General features: G+C 40.2%; 1 protein-coding gene across 1 annotated transcript in view; it reads right to left on the bottom strand.

The window, feature by feature from the left end:
* The window catches only part of LOC124607382 (cytosolic carboxypeptidase Nna1-like), a 533,373-nt gene that overhangs the window by 398,509 nt on the left and 121,902 nt on the right, over nt 1-12,962 (bottom strand). The window lies entirely within an intron of this gene.

Genomic DNA, 12,962 nt, shown 5'->3' on the forward strand with positions numbered 1-12,962 from the left:
GCCTAACTGAGGCAGAGGTAAAGGAGAGATTTACAGGGTGAAGTCTGTCAAATTTCTTCTGGTCCTTAAAGTAGCTGAGACGGTCAAGGGTCTGTACTTCCTGAATACTTTTTTCCTTCATGTACACTGGACACTCTGGTTTGTGGGGAGACCGGCGGCCACAGCAGTTCACATAGTAAGGCCGTGGGGCGCAAGGGCTCCCCACATGAAGAGGGTGGTCACCAGTCTCCACAGATGGGAATGGCATCACATCACAAGGACATGTGGGCAAACTTGAGGCAATGGAAGCAACGCATGGGAGGTGGAATGTATGGTTTCACATCACACCTGTACACCATTTCCTTGACCATCTCAAATGCCATGATGAAAGTGCCAGTGTCTACACAATGGTCCTTAGGGACTTTCTGGAAATGCCAGATGAAATAAATGCCATGTCATTCCAGATTAGCCATAAAATCATCATTGAACCTGAGAAGAAGGGCCCCATCGAAAATTACATCCTGTGTCATACTGAGTGACTTGTGAGGAATGATAGCCACGGGGTTTTCTTCTAAGTGGTCGCACGCACTGAGGAAGGCTGGCTGACTGGCAGAAGTTGTCTTTATAAGGAGAGAGCTAGATCTCGTCTTGCTTAATGACTCAACTTCACCGAACTTGTCCTCAGTATGTTCCACAATGGAAAGGGGTTTGACGGCGGCAAAAGTCTCCCTGTCGATCCTGGTACAGACCAGGAACTGTGGAAAGGGTTTCGCCTCAAGCTGGCATGGCTGGCCCTCCTCCCAGTGTTTATCCATGGAGGGTAAAGCTGTGGAGGCAGAAACAGGAACTGAGTCAGAACTACTTAAGGAAGAGATGTGGCTGCAGTAGAGCAGTCAGAGAGTTTAACACATATCATGTGCCAAATGTCTGCCCTCGTACCACCCACTCTGAACAGGGGCTCACCTTATGGTCACCACCCAGCCACAACAATGGCCGCCTGGCAAGACAGTTGTTGCCAGGAGTTGTGATGCTGTGAAAAGATGGGCAACTACTTCTAGGCTTGCTCCAGGTGTTCACATCATGGGTACCAGAAGTGTGATCCCTGGTGTTGATCAGGGGGCTCAGCCAGATGGGTACATAACAGCCCCACCACACAGACTGGCTACCAAATTGGTGACCTAGCAAGGAGGCAAAAGGGCTTTGGCAGGGAGGGAGGAGGAGAAGGGGGAAGGGAGAAGGAGAGGAGAAGGAGGAGGAGGGGGAAAAGGGCGAGGGAGAGGAGGAGGAGGGGGATACAAACTCATGCCAAAAACACTAGGGAGGGACTTCTCCCCCATCTGGCTCACACCACAGATTTCAAATTTGGAGATGGAGGTCAAACGCCTGAGGGAGGCCAAAAAAAGAAAAGCCAAAATGGAGGAGGAAAAGCAACCAACCAGAACCACAAGATGAAGCAAAGTCATGAGGATAGCCAGGCTGACATAAAGAAGAACACCAAGAGAAGGAAAGTAAGCGGCAAAGGGAAAGAAAGAAGGACAGGGAAGGGGAAGGAAGGGAAAGGGAAAGCAGCCCAGAAACGAACAAAGGCTGCAATAGCTCAGGGACCCAAGCGCACCACACATGTACCCACAAAAGAGCTGTTGGCCCCCTAGAGGGACAAATTTTGGGATCTCAATGGTACGTGAAGACATAAGTTGACAAAAAAAGGTAAGGACTTCTGTATTTCTAAACATGTGAGCAAAAATCTTAAGTACTAATATAAACATCTTTTTCAATGAACTGTTTTTAGATGGAGAAAGCAAGCTAAATGGTATATACGAGGGCTGTTCAAAACGTAAGGTGACTTTTCAAATTGTGTGGCAATGTACATTCGATTATCAATCTTTTTTTGTGTTGGTACACATGTCTTGAACAAATGTTCACAGTTTCAAGTGTACAGTTGTTTTTGACAGATAGAAAGATTAGATGTGTTTTAGTGTGCTCGGCAATTTTTAATTATTATAAAAAATGAAGCAAAGAATTAGCATCAAATTTTTGTGTGAAAAATGGAATCAAGAAGCACTCTAAAACAACTGAAATGTTGACAGTGACATACAGTGAGTCTGTTCTAAGTAAAAAAAAATGTTTTCAATTGGTACATGCTCTTCCAAGATGGCCGAGACGCTGCCAGTCATGAACCTCACTCTGGACACACCAGCACATCAACAACAGATGATAGCATCGAAGCTTTCAAGAAAATTGCTTTGGAAAATCATCGAATTACCATAAGAGAAGTTGATGAGGATATTGGCATATCAATCAGTTCATGTCACCCATTTTTTTCAGATGTTTTGGGTATGAGATGTGTGTCAGTGAAGTTTGCTCCAAAACTTCTCAATTTTGATCAGAAGAACCTTCATATGAGCAATGCTCAGGAACTCTTGAATGACATCAATGATGATCCTGATATATTCAAATGGATCACAACTGGTGACAAAACATGTTATGTGACAGTCATGACAATGAAACCAAAGCCCATATGTCCCAATGGAAGCATCCTGGAGAGCCAAGACTGAAAAATGCATGCCAAGTTCGATCAAATGTCAGAGTTTAGCTTTTTCCAATTACTGTGGCTGTGGTGTAGTGCATCATGAATTTTTGCCCCAAGGTTATTTGGTCAATAAGGAGTATTACCCCAGGCAAATATGTAAGAAAATCAGCAAATGGGGGAAAAAATTTATAAAGTTTTGAAGGTATAGTAATAAGAAACGGAAAAGTTCCCCTTCATAGGGGGGGGCACATCCCCCTTTTATCCCTTCCAAAATCAGTTTATAATGTGTTTTAAATTTATACGCAAAAAGGCTCATTTTCCAAACAGAGCTCTCATTAGTAAATATATTCCACGCAAAATTGTACACGAAAGAGATCTTGTGCATATTTTCATTTATCCAAAAGTATTTAAATGAAAAGCATGATTAAGAGTGTGGAAATATATTGTAGCCTATATATTCTACGTAATATTTCTTTTGCGATAATTATTGCTGAAATCAGGAGTACGTGCCACTACTGTCACTGCCGTTTCTTCCTACCCAGTGTCCAGTTCAGTTGAGTTAATGTAGTACACTGTCAAAAGTAGTGCCAGAGAGTTCTGTTTTTGTGATACTATTATCACTTTGTGGTGTTATGAAGCACTTCTTCTTAGTCTCATTTCTTCTGTCTAGACTGAGAAAACAATAATGCTGGACCCTACTATTTGTGATATCTGTGGTAAATCTTTTCGGAAGGAGAGACATCAGTAGTGATGAAGGGCTTGGAAACTCTGATATGTGTCAACAAGGATTGGAAGGATGGAGCTCATAATCTTCTACAGAACACTGGACTGACTGAAGTGCTTAAGGCATGTCGACATGAATATATTAAGGAATGTAATATCAAGAAACTAATTAATCAGAATGTTGCACAACCAGATGATAAAAGTTTGAGATCCTCTTCCTCTTATCTGAGAATTTCAAAAAAAGACTGTTTCATGTGTGCTGAAAAGTGTGACATAGAGGCGGAAACAAAAAAATCACTCCACAAATGCTATAGAGTGTTTGAAGTTCACTCTTTAACTGTGAAACTATGCAGCTTGAGAAAGCAGAGAAACATGTTGATGATTTTGGTAGAAAGGTTGCTGAACACCTCATCAGTGTTTTGTGTTTAGTAGCCACAGAAGCCCATTATCATCAAGGTTGCCACGCTAAATTAGTGTCGAACCCTTATTGTGTTCGAAAAAGAGGTCAACCTCAAGGTACCAACTTTGATGCTGCTTTTCAAGAATTATGAAAATTTATAGATAGTTAACTGCTCAATTTGTTACAGAAAGTTGATGAATGTCACCTAGAAGCAGAGACAAAGACTATTAAAACTCTGAAAAATAAACTGACTGAACACTTCGGTAATGGGGTCTTCTTTGCCACAATGTCAGAAAATCTCGTAGTTGTATGTTTTTGTGGCAGTGGCCACAAACTTTTGAATCAATGGCACAATGAACAAGCTCTTACTGAAAAAAAATGAGAGAAAGACAATAGTATAAGCAGCAGCAGCTATCATCCATGAAGTTATAAGAATGACTCCTTACAGTATTGCCGATTAACCAGATATCAATGATTTGACAGAGAATGCTGAAGTTATGGTTCCTGACACTTCACACAAAATTTGTGAAGGGCATGGTTTTGTTATAAAAGAAAGGTAGTGAACAGTCCCCCTTAGAAAAATGTACAGCAGTATCCCATGTGATTGTGCCAGCTACCAGGCCTCATTCATTTACCTCCCCTCAGCAACTTGGTCTTGCACTGTACATGTTTCGTAAAGTGGGATCAAAAAACAGTGTTGAAATTGTCTCAAATATGGATTTCTGCTCTTCATATAGCCCTGTGGCATTATATGACGCTTCTGCCATTCAGTTTTGGAAACAAAATATTTCAGATGATTCATTTTCGCAGTTCATTTTCGATAAATCTGACTTCAATATTGCAACAAAGACAGGCAAAGTTAGATTCCATGCTAAAGGTGGAATCAGGTCTGTGACTCCTGGGAGAGCAACAGAACATCAGAAAGTAATGAAACTCTCTGTCATGCTGAGCTCTACTGAAACTGCAACTGCCCAAAAAATTAGACTGCTAAGATTCTGAAGGCAGAATAGAGTTGGAACTGAAGAAATTGTTCTGCAAAATGTCTACTCAGAACAATCATTCACTAAAGCAACAGTGCCTACCAATCATGATTTTACTTGGATGATGGAAATGATTTTACGGCTTTCCATTCCTGTATGACAAGGATTTCTGGAGAAAATCACAGCTGGAGAACCTAATATGCAATCAAATGTATTAGCGCTTCCATTCATTAACAACCTGCACAAAGATTATAGCACTATTTTAACTGCTTTTACTTATGCCATCACAGAGAGTAAGAAGACCACTCTACATGAAAGCTAAAGATATAGTTGCAGTGGAGGCTAATGGAGGGAATGAGCTATTCACTAATGTACACTATGTGATCAAATGTATCCAGACACCCCCAAAAACATACGTTTTTCATATTAGGTGCATTGTTCTGCCTCCTACTGCCAGGTACTCCATATCAGAGACCTCAGCAGTCATTAGACATTGTGAGAGAGCAGAATGGGGTGCTCCGTGGAACTCACAGACTTTGAATGTGGTCAGGTGACTGGGTGTCACTTGTGTCACATGTCTGTATGTGAGATTTCCACACTTCTTAACTTCCCTAGGTCCACAGTTTCCAATGTGATAGTGAAGTGGAAATGTGAAGGGACACATACAGCATAAAACTGTACAGGCCGACCTCGTCTGTTGACTGACAGAGACCGACGACAGTTGAAGAGGGATGTAATGTGTAATAGGCAGACATCTATCCAGACCATTACACAGGAATTCCAAACTGCATCAGGATCCACTGCAAGTACTATAACAGTTAGGCAGGAAGTGAGAAAACTTGGATTTCATGGTTGAGCAGCTGCTCATAAGCCACATATCATGGCGGTAAATGCCAAACAACGCCTTGCTTTGTGTAAGGAGCATAAACACTGGATGATTGAACAGTGGGAAAATGTTGTGGGGAGTGACAAATCATGGCACACAATGTGGCCATCCGATGGCAGGGTGTGGGTATGGCGAATGCCCGGTGAACATCATCTGCCAGCATGTGTAGTGCCAACAGTAAAATTCAGAGGCTGTGGTGTTCTGGTGTGGTTGTATTTTTCACAGAGGGGCTTGTGCCCCTTGTTGTTTTACATGGCACTATCACAGCACAGGCCTACATGGATGTTTTAAGCTCCTTCTTGCTTCCTACTGTTGAAGAGCAATTCAGGGTTGGCGACTGCATCTTTCAACACGATCGAGCACCTGTTCATAATGCACAGTCTGTGGAGAAGTGGTTACACAACAGGACTGGCCTGCACAATTTATTGACCTGAACTCTATAGAACACCTTTGGGAGGTTCTGGAAAGCCGACTTCGTTGCCAGGGCTCACCGACCATCATCGATACCTCTCTTCAGTGCAGCACTCTTTGAAGAACTGCCATTCCACAAGAACCTTCCGGCACCTGATTGAACATATGCCTATGAGAATGGAAATTGTCATCAAGGCTAAGGGTGGGCCAACACCATATTGAATTCCAGCCTTACCAATGGAGGGCACCACGAACTTGTAAGTTACATTCTGCCAGGTGTCCAGATAGTTTTGATCACATAGTGTAGTTATTCAATTAAGAGGCTTTCACTTGATAATGTCTTTTCTAGGAGCAACAGGATTCTAGGGGCAATAGCATTCTTAATGAGAGACAGTGGACTCCCTCAACTTTTGGAGACTGTATATGCTGTATGCTTTCAGGTCATGCATACATGAGGGCAATTCAAGCTCACTCTGCAGTCATGTGTGCTCTTTCCAATGGCAGTCACAGAGGAGGAAAAGCAACACATTAAAGACTGTATTTCTGATATGGGTAGAAATGGTGCATCTTTCAGCAATCTGGAAAAAGATCAAGTGATTGAAAAGCTGAAAAATAAATTTGTCAGCACAATGGATGATATTAAGAAAAGAGGGAAAACTTCCCAGTTATGGATACAAAATATTCAGCTTGTCATCTCGGCACTGCATTTCATCAAAGCAGAGTGTATGGGGAATTGGAAGCTCCATACAGAATGTGTGGGAGCTATGCTCCCAATATTCCATGCAACTGGACACTTTCCTTATGCTGAGGCATATTATTTGTACCTCCAGAACATAGAAAAATTGAAAGAAACCATGAAACCTGCAGAGTTTGATAAATTCACCAAGGACAGCTTCTTCATGGTTCGATGCTCTGATAAGTATTGGTGTGGAGTATGAACTGACATGACAATAGAACAAATGCTTATGACAAACCTGAAGAGTGTTGGAGGTGTTTCACATCGAATATGTTTCACTGTTAGTGTGTTAAACCAATGGATTTGTGGTATACCAATAGCCCATCACATATGTGAAGCTATGGAACAGTTCTGCAATTTACATTCAGTTTCGAGTGATCAACATGCTGAACTGAGGAGTGGGAGGATGGGAACTGACAAGGAAATTCACAGAAGATTTCAGCTATGTTTGCAACAACACACTGCATTTGCTTATAAGGAGCAACTGCATTCATTAGGATCTGGATTAGTAGCTTCTCAGGAAGTAAACTGCTATAAGGCTGTGTCTTGGTGAAAAAGCTCTTTGAATAACAGTTACTGTCTCACCAAAATTTGGTTTTCTGAAGCTTAAGCGATACAGCATGGTTAGGACAATGTGCTTGTCAACTGTTAAGCTCGAAAAAAATATAACTGAAGTGGATACAACTGAATTATTTCAGAGAATACTGCGCACATATCATTCACCTGACGACTTAAAGGATTGTTTCACGTATGAATTATCGAGTGTACCAATGTCACTGTTTGATAGCAGTGGATTGACAGGGAAAACCAAAAAGTTGTTACTGTACAATCTTTTCAATAAACTACATGAAAGGATTACTGACAATAATGAATCGAAGTTCTTTGCTATAGATGGAGGGTTTCTTATCCACCAAGTCGTGTGGCCCGAGAATGGAATTATTTGTGACATGTATAAAACCTTACTAGCCTATATTCAGAGACGTGCTGTTGCTGTTGTATTTGATGGATATTCAAAAAGCCGTCTGAACATAAAAACTGTTGAACACCAAAGGCAAACGATGAAGCAGACCTCATGAGAAATTTTCTTTTCCTAGTAACCTCAGGAATAAGAAAATGATTATCACACAGATTATGCAAAAACTAGACATTTTTGGTATTAAAACCAGGATTGTGGATGATGATGCAGATGTTAAAATTGTTGCAAAAGCAATAACTGCCTCAAAATTTTACCTGCGAGAGATTATAGTGGGGTAACATGTAGATCTTGTGCTGCTTATCGTGCTTGCTTGGGATGACACAGACATAATCCTGATGAAGGAAGGTAAAGGTAGCATCAGAACAAGGTGTTAGAATTTTAAAGATATACATAACTCCTCACTTGTTCATGAACACAAGAATTCGATACTGTTTCTTCTGCAGTAAGTGGCTGTGACAGCACTTCAACCTCGTTTGGGAGAGGAAAGATGCTAGCTTTCCAACTATTCAACCAGTATCCCCAGCTTCATAATATTCCACAGATATTCAATGATCCTGCTTCCTCTCCTGAAATCACTGCAAAAGCAGGAGAGGAATTTATACTCTCTCTCTACGCAAAAACAGTAGATAATTCTGAGGATAACTTAAATGGCATTCAATTTAAATGTTTTAATGTACCTCTGGGTCAGGCAAACAATACTGTCATACTCTCTTGTTTGCCACCCACTACTGATGCAGGAAGCCTCCACTCTTACCGAGTTTACCTAACAGTCTAGCTATGGCTGGGAAACAACTTGGATCCCAAAAACTGGGGCTGGAGGGAATCAAACTCATACCTCTCCCCGATTCACATGAAACAACCACTTGCTTCAGAGAAAATACTGCTACTGATTTCATGTGGCTGCACTCAAAGTTGCGGAAGAAAGTGCGGGTATGGGAAGGCTGATCTACATTGCACAACAATGTGATAAAACTGTTGTGGACAAAGCTGCACTAATGTGCCTCACAGTGATTTGACACAAGATTTGGTTGATGGTTTTATGTTAAAAAAAATTTACAAGAATTTATTTGTTTGATAAGTCATTGTGGCTTTTCATTGTCTACATGCTGTACATACGATCATAAATATATTACAGCAAAAGTAACTGTTGATTGGTTTTTCAGAAATTCTTAATTTTCATGAAAAACAATTTTCATTCCAATAATTTAAGATGCATAAATCTAGAGTAAAAGGTTATAAAGCAAAATTGTTCCATATAAATAAAACTGTTTTTTAATTTCACTTTTTTTTACCTACAAATTTTAGCACTTATAAACTAATTACCTTGCTTAAACATGCATTTGATCTTCTCTGAGTAGAATTTCACCAGAAATATTTTCTGTCATGTAGATAATATCATTAAATGGACCATTTTTCGTAAATTTTGGAAAAACGAAAATAAATTACATTGAGGTGTGGAGGAGGGAGTTATGCACCATTTGTGAGAAGCAATACACAAAAAACCTCCAGAATTGTGGAAAATCAATTCATAACTTTTGCATCTTGACAATGCACCTGCTCATTCATCATTCCTCGTGAGAGATTTTTTGGCCAAAAGCAACATGACAATCAAGCCTCAACCACCATGTTCACCATATTTGACCCCCCTGTGACTTTTTCCTGTTCCCAAAACTGAAGAGACCTACAAAAGGATGAATATTTTCAACAATTGAGGAAATGAAAACTGCATCACTGGAAGTACTCAAGGCTGTACCAAAAAGTGCTTATGAGAAGTGCTTCGAGGATTGGAAGAAACATTGGCGCAGGTGCATTGTCTCTGAGGGGGATTACTCTGAAGGGAACAACAAGAATGTTGTTGTTGTTGTGGTCTTCAGTCCTGAGACTGGTTTGATGCAGCTCTCCACGCTACTCTATCCTGTGCAAGCTTCTTCATCTCCTACTACCTACTGCAACCTACATCCCTCTGAATCTGCTTAGTGTATTCATCTCTTGGTCTTCCTCTACAGTTTTTACCCTCCACGCTGCCCTCCAATACTAAATTGGTGATCCCTTGATGCCTCAGAACATGTCCTACCAACCGATCCCTTCTTCTAGTCAAGTTGTGCCACAAACTCCTCTTCTCCCCAATTCTATTCAATACCTCCTTATTAGTTATGTGATCTACCCATCTAATCTTCAGCATTCTTCTGCTGCACCACATTTTGAAAGCTTCTATTCTCTTCTTGTCCAAACTATTTATCGTCCATGTTTCACTTCCATACATGGCTACACCCCATACAAATACTTTCAGAAACGACTTCCTGACAATTAAATCTATACTCGATGTTAACAAATTTCTCTTCTTTAGAAACGCTTTCCTTGCCATTGCCAGTCTACATTTTATATTCTCTCTACTTCAACCATCATCAGTTATTTTGCTCCCCAAATAGCAAAACTCCTTTACTACTTTAGGTGTCTCATTTCCTAATCTAATTCCCTCAGCATCACCCGACTTAATTTGATTACAGTCCATTATTCTCGTTTTGCTTTTGTTGATGTTCATCTTACATCCTCCTTTCAAGACACTATCCATTCCGTTCAACTGCTCTTCCAAGTCCTTTGCTGTCTCACAACAAGAATATTGATGATTAAATAAATATCTTTTCATAAAAATATAAAGTCACCTTACTTTATGAACACACCTTGTATATGTTTCATTCAGACCACTGATGTTATTTTTATTTCAATAAAAGGAATCAAATTTGGTGACAAAAATACATATTTCATTGGAGTTGAAAGACAGATTTAACATATCTTCACTGATTTCAGAAATAACCTCAGAAAAAAATTGGCCTCTTGAAAGAAGTGTATAAGGCAGGTAAGTGTTGTGTAAACCAACACTATAGATGACTGCCAATAAAATGTTGGTTCTACTATGTTTGTTATTGTCAGTTATCACCTGCTGTGTTATGTCTATTATTTTACAGTTATTGTTTTTTTTTTTTTTTTTTTTTTTTTTTTTTTTTTTTTTTTTTTTTTTTTTTTTTTCTCCATGAAATGCACGAGTACATAGCATACAAACTGCCAGTGACTGCCACAATTTTCTTCTTCTTATCATCCGTACCTTCTAATACATAAACTACTTTCAAAGTGCCAAAATGTACTAGAATAAATAAAATTCTACAAAATGCCCCATTGTGCAATGCCTTTGCAGTGGGATGGTCACAATTCCTGAAATCCATTGCCAGTGACCTCTTGCCTGCCATGGAGCACCACAGTCTTCAGTCCATGGATAAACCATGAAAATCTGACACATTATATCATACACAAACAAACCTGACCTGCAAGTAGATCCGTGAGACTAGATCTGATGAGCAGGGCCTGCACATTAATGGGAAATGATGGGCTTCAGACTGGCAGGCCCAACCCATTAGAGATACCCACAGAAATGGCCTGCAGTTTTAGCCCATCATGAAAACCCACTGATGTCGCCAGCTATTCACATGTCCACAGACACCATGTTGATGAAATGAGACCACAGTGATCAATCCGTGCAACAGATAACATGCATGAATACTCTGAACATCAATGCTAATGAAGATAGGTATCAACTCACCATAAAGATGATCACTGAGCTGGAGACAGGCACATAGGAAAGACAATCAACTCTCCCAACTAAATTTTTGGCCATAGCCTTTGTCAGAAAATGAGAGCACACACACATTCAAACAATCATTCAGACACAACTCATGCACACATGACAGCTGTCTCCAGCTGTGTGTGAACAGTCTCTGAGAATCAGATCCAACCAAACTATTCCTCACACTTCACTGCCTCTCGTTGGCAGCTGCTAGGTCAGCAGGAAGAAGTGGTGGCAGCACCGACTGCAAGCTGAGGGGAGTGGTAGAAAGGGAAGAAGCAACAAGAATGAGGGAGTAGGCAAGTGGCTCATGTACTCAACTGCACCCAGCCAGCAACAATGTGTGACATCTCAGTAAACAAATCACTTTGTCTATTGAGACAAAAAATTAGATTTTTTTTGTTTCTTTTTTTCAAATTTCCCTGATATTTCCCTGATATGCTTGAAATTCCCTGATTTCCTGAAATTGTGGCAATCCTGTATAAACATATAGTGAAACCAGAACCATTTTGCCAGAAGATCATAACATATCGCATGATAAATAAGGCCCAAGGCATAATTCTCTGCCTAACATTTTGTCTTCCACTGCTGGAGACATCATCAGAATCTTTAACGACTCAGAAAGCTGTTACAGATTCAAACAAGCTCAGCAAGCCAAACTGCTTATACGTATCCATCCAACAGTTGGTTTGTGACATCATCAGACCATTGCCTAAGACTGAGGAATCATGCTGACATATGTTACAGTGGCGAAAGATGCATGATATTTGAACAACACAAAGTACTTAAAGTACTAATGCCCACAGCTTGTCACAGCAGGACTAAGATCCCTTGCATTTTCGGTCAAATTATGTAGGAACTACAAAAAGAAGCATTAACACCAGCATTAAGGAACACATAAGCAGTTGTTGCTTGGGCAAGATGCAGTACCAGACCATGCAATGGGACCAGAGAAACACCAAATTCTGTTCTCTGATACTGTATTTTTAGCAAGATCTAATCATTATTACACTTGGATGTACAGAGGCGTTATAGAAATTCAAATCACAAAAACAACTTTAACAGAAAAGAAGAATGATTAAAATTACATGAGCTGCAGGTTTTAGTGCTCAATAAAACAAACAGCACCCACTACATGCTCCAGAACAAACTCTGGCATGACCACATTATTGTAGACAGTGGTCTGATGGTGTCATGAACTGACTGTTGTGTGAATACTTACAAACAGTTCAGCTTGCTGAACTTGTTGAGACAGTAACTACGTCCTGAGTCATTAAAGTCATTGGAAGATGAAATGTTAGGTAGATTACTGCCTCTTGGGCTGCAGCCCTATGCCAATAAAACAAATATCAGCAATAAAGGCACTGAAAGGGTTCTCTGGCTGACAGTCAAAAATCTATGAACCTGAAGAAACTGTCTTTTTGGTTGACTTGATATCTCAGAATGATATTCTTGACAGACTTCAGGTCCATGTAAAATGAAGCCTGTGTAAGGCAGAAACTGTGACCATGAAAATATGTGTCCCAGTGTGTTTAGACAATTTTGAAACAAGAGTTGTCATAATACCACAAGGTACTTTCCTGGCCTGTATAAAGAAGATATTTAATGAAGGTATACCTCCATTGGGAGGAGAAGAGTTTCAGACGAACATGAGACAAAGTCACTGCCGGTAAGGGAAGTCTGTTATTAATGCCACCCCCTAAAAATTGTTTGCAGGAAAAT

This window comes from Schistocerca americana, chromosome 3 (genome assembly GCF_021461395.2).
Source record: "Schistocerca americana isolate TAMUIC-IGC-003095 chromosome 3, iqSchAmer2.1, whole genome shotgun sequence".
Classification (NCBI taxonomy): domain Eukaryota; kingdom Metazoa; phylum Arthropoda; class Insecta; order Orthoptera; family Acrididae; genus Schistocerca; species Schistocerca americana.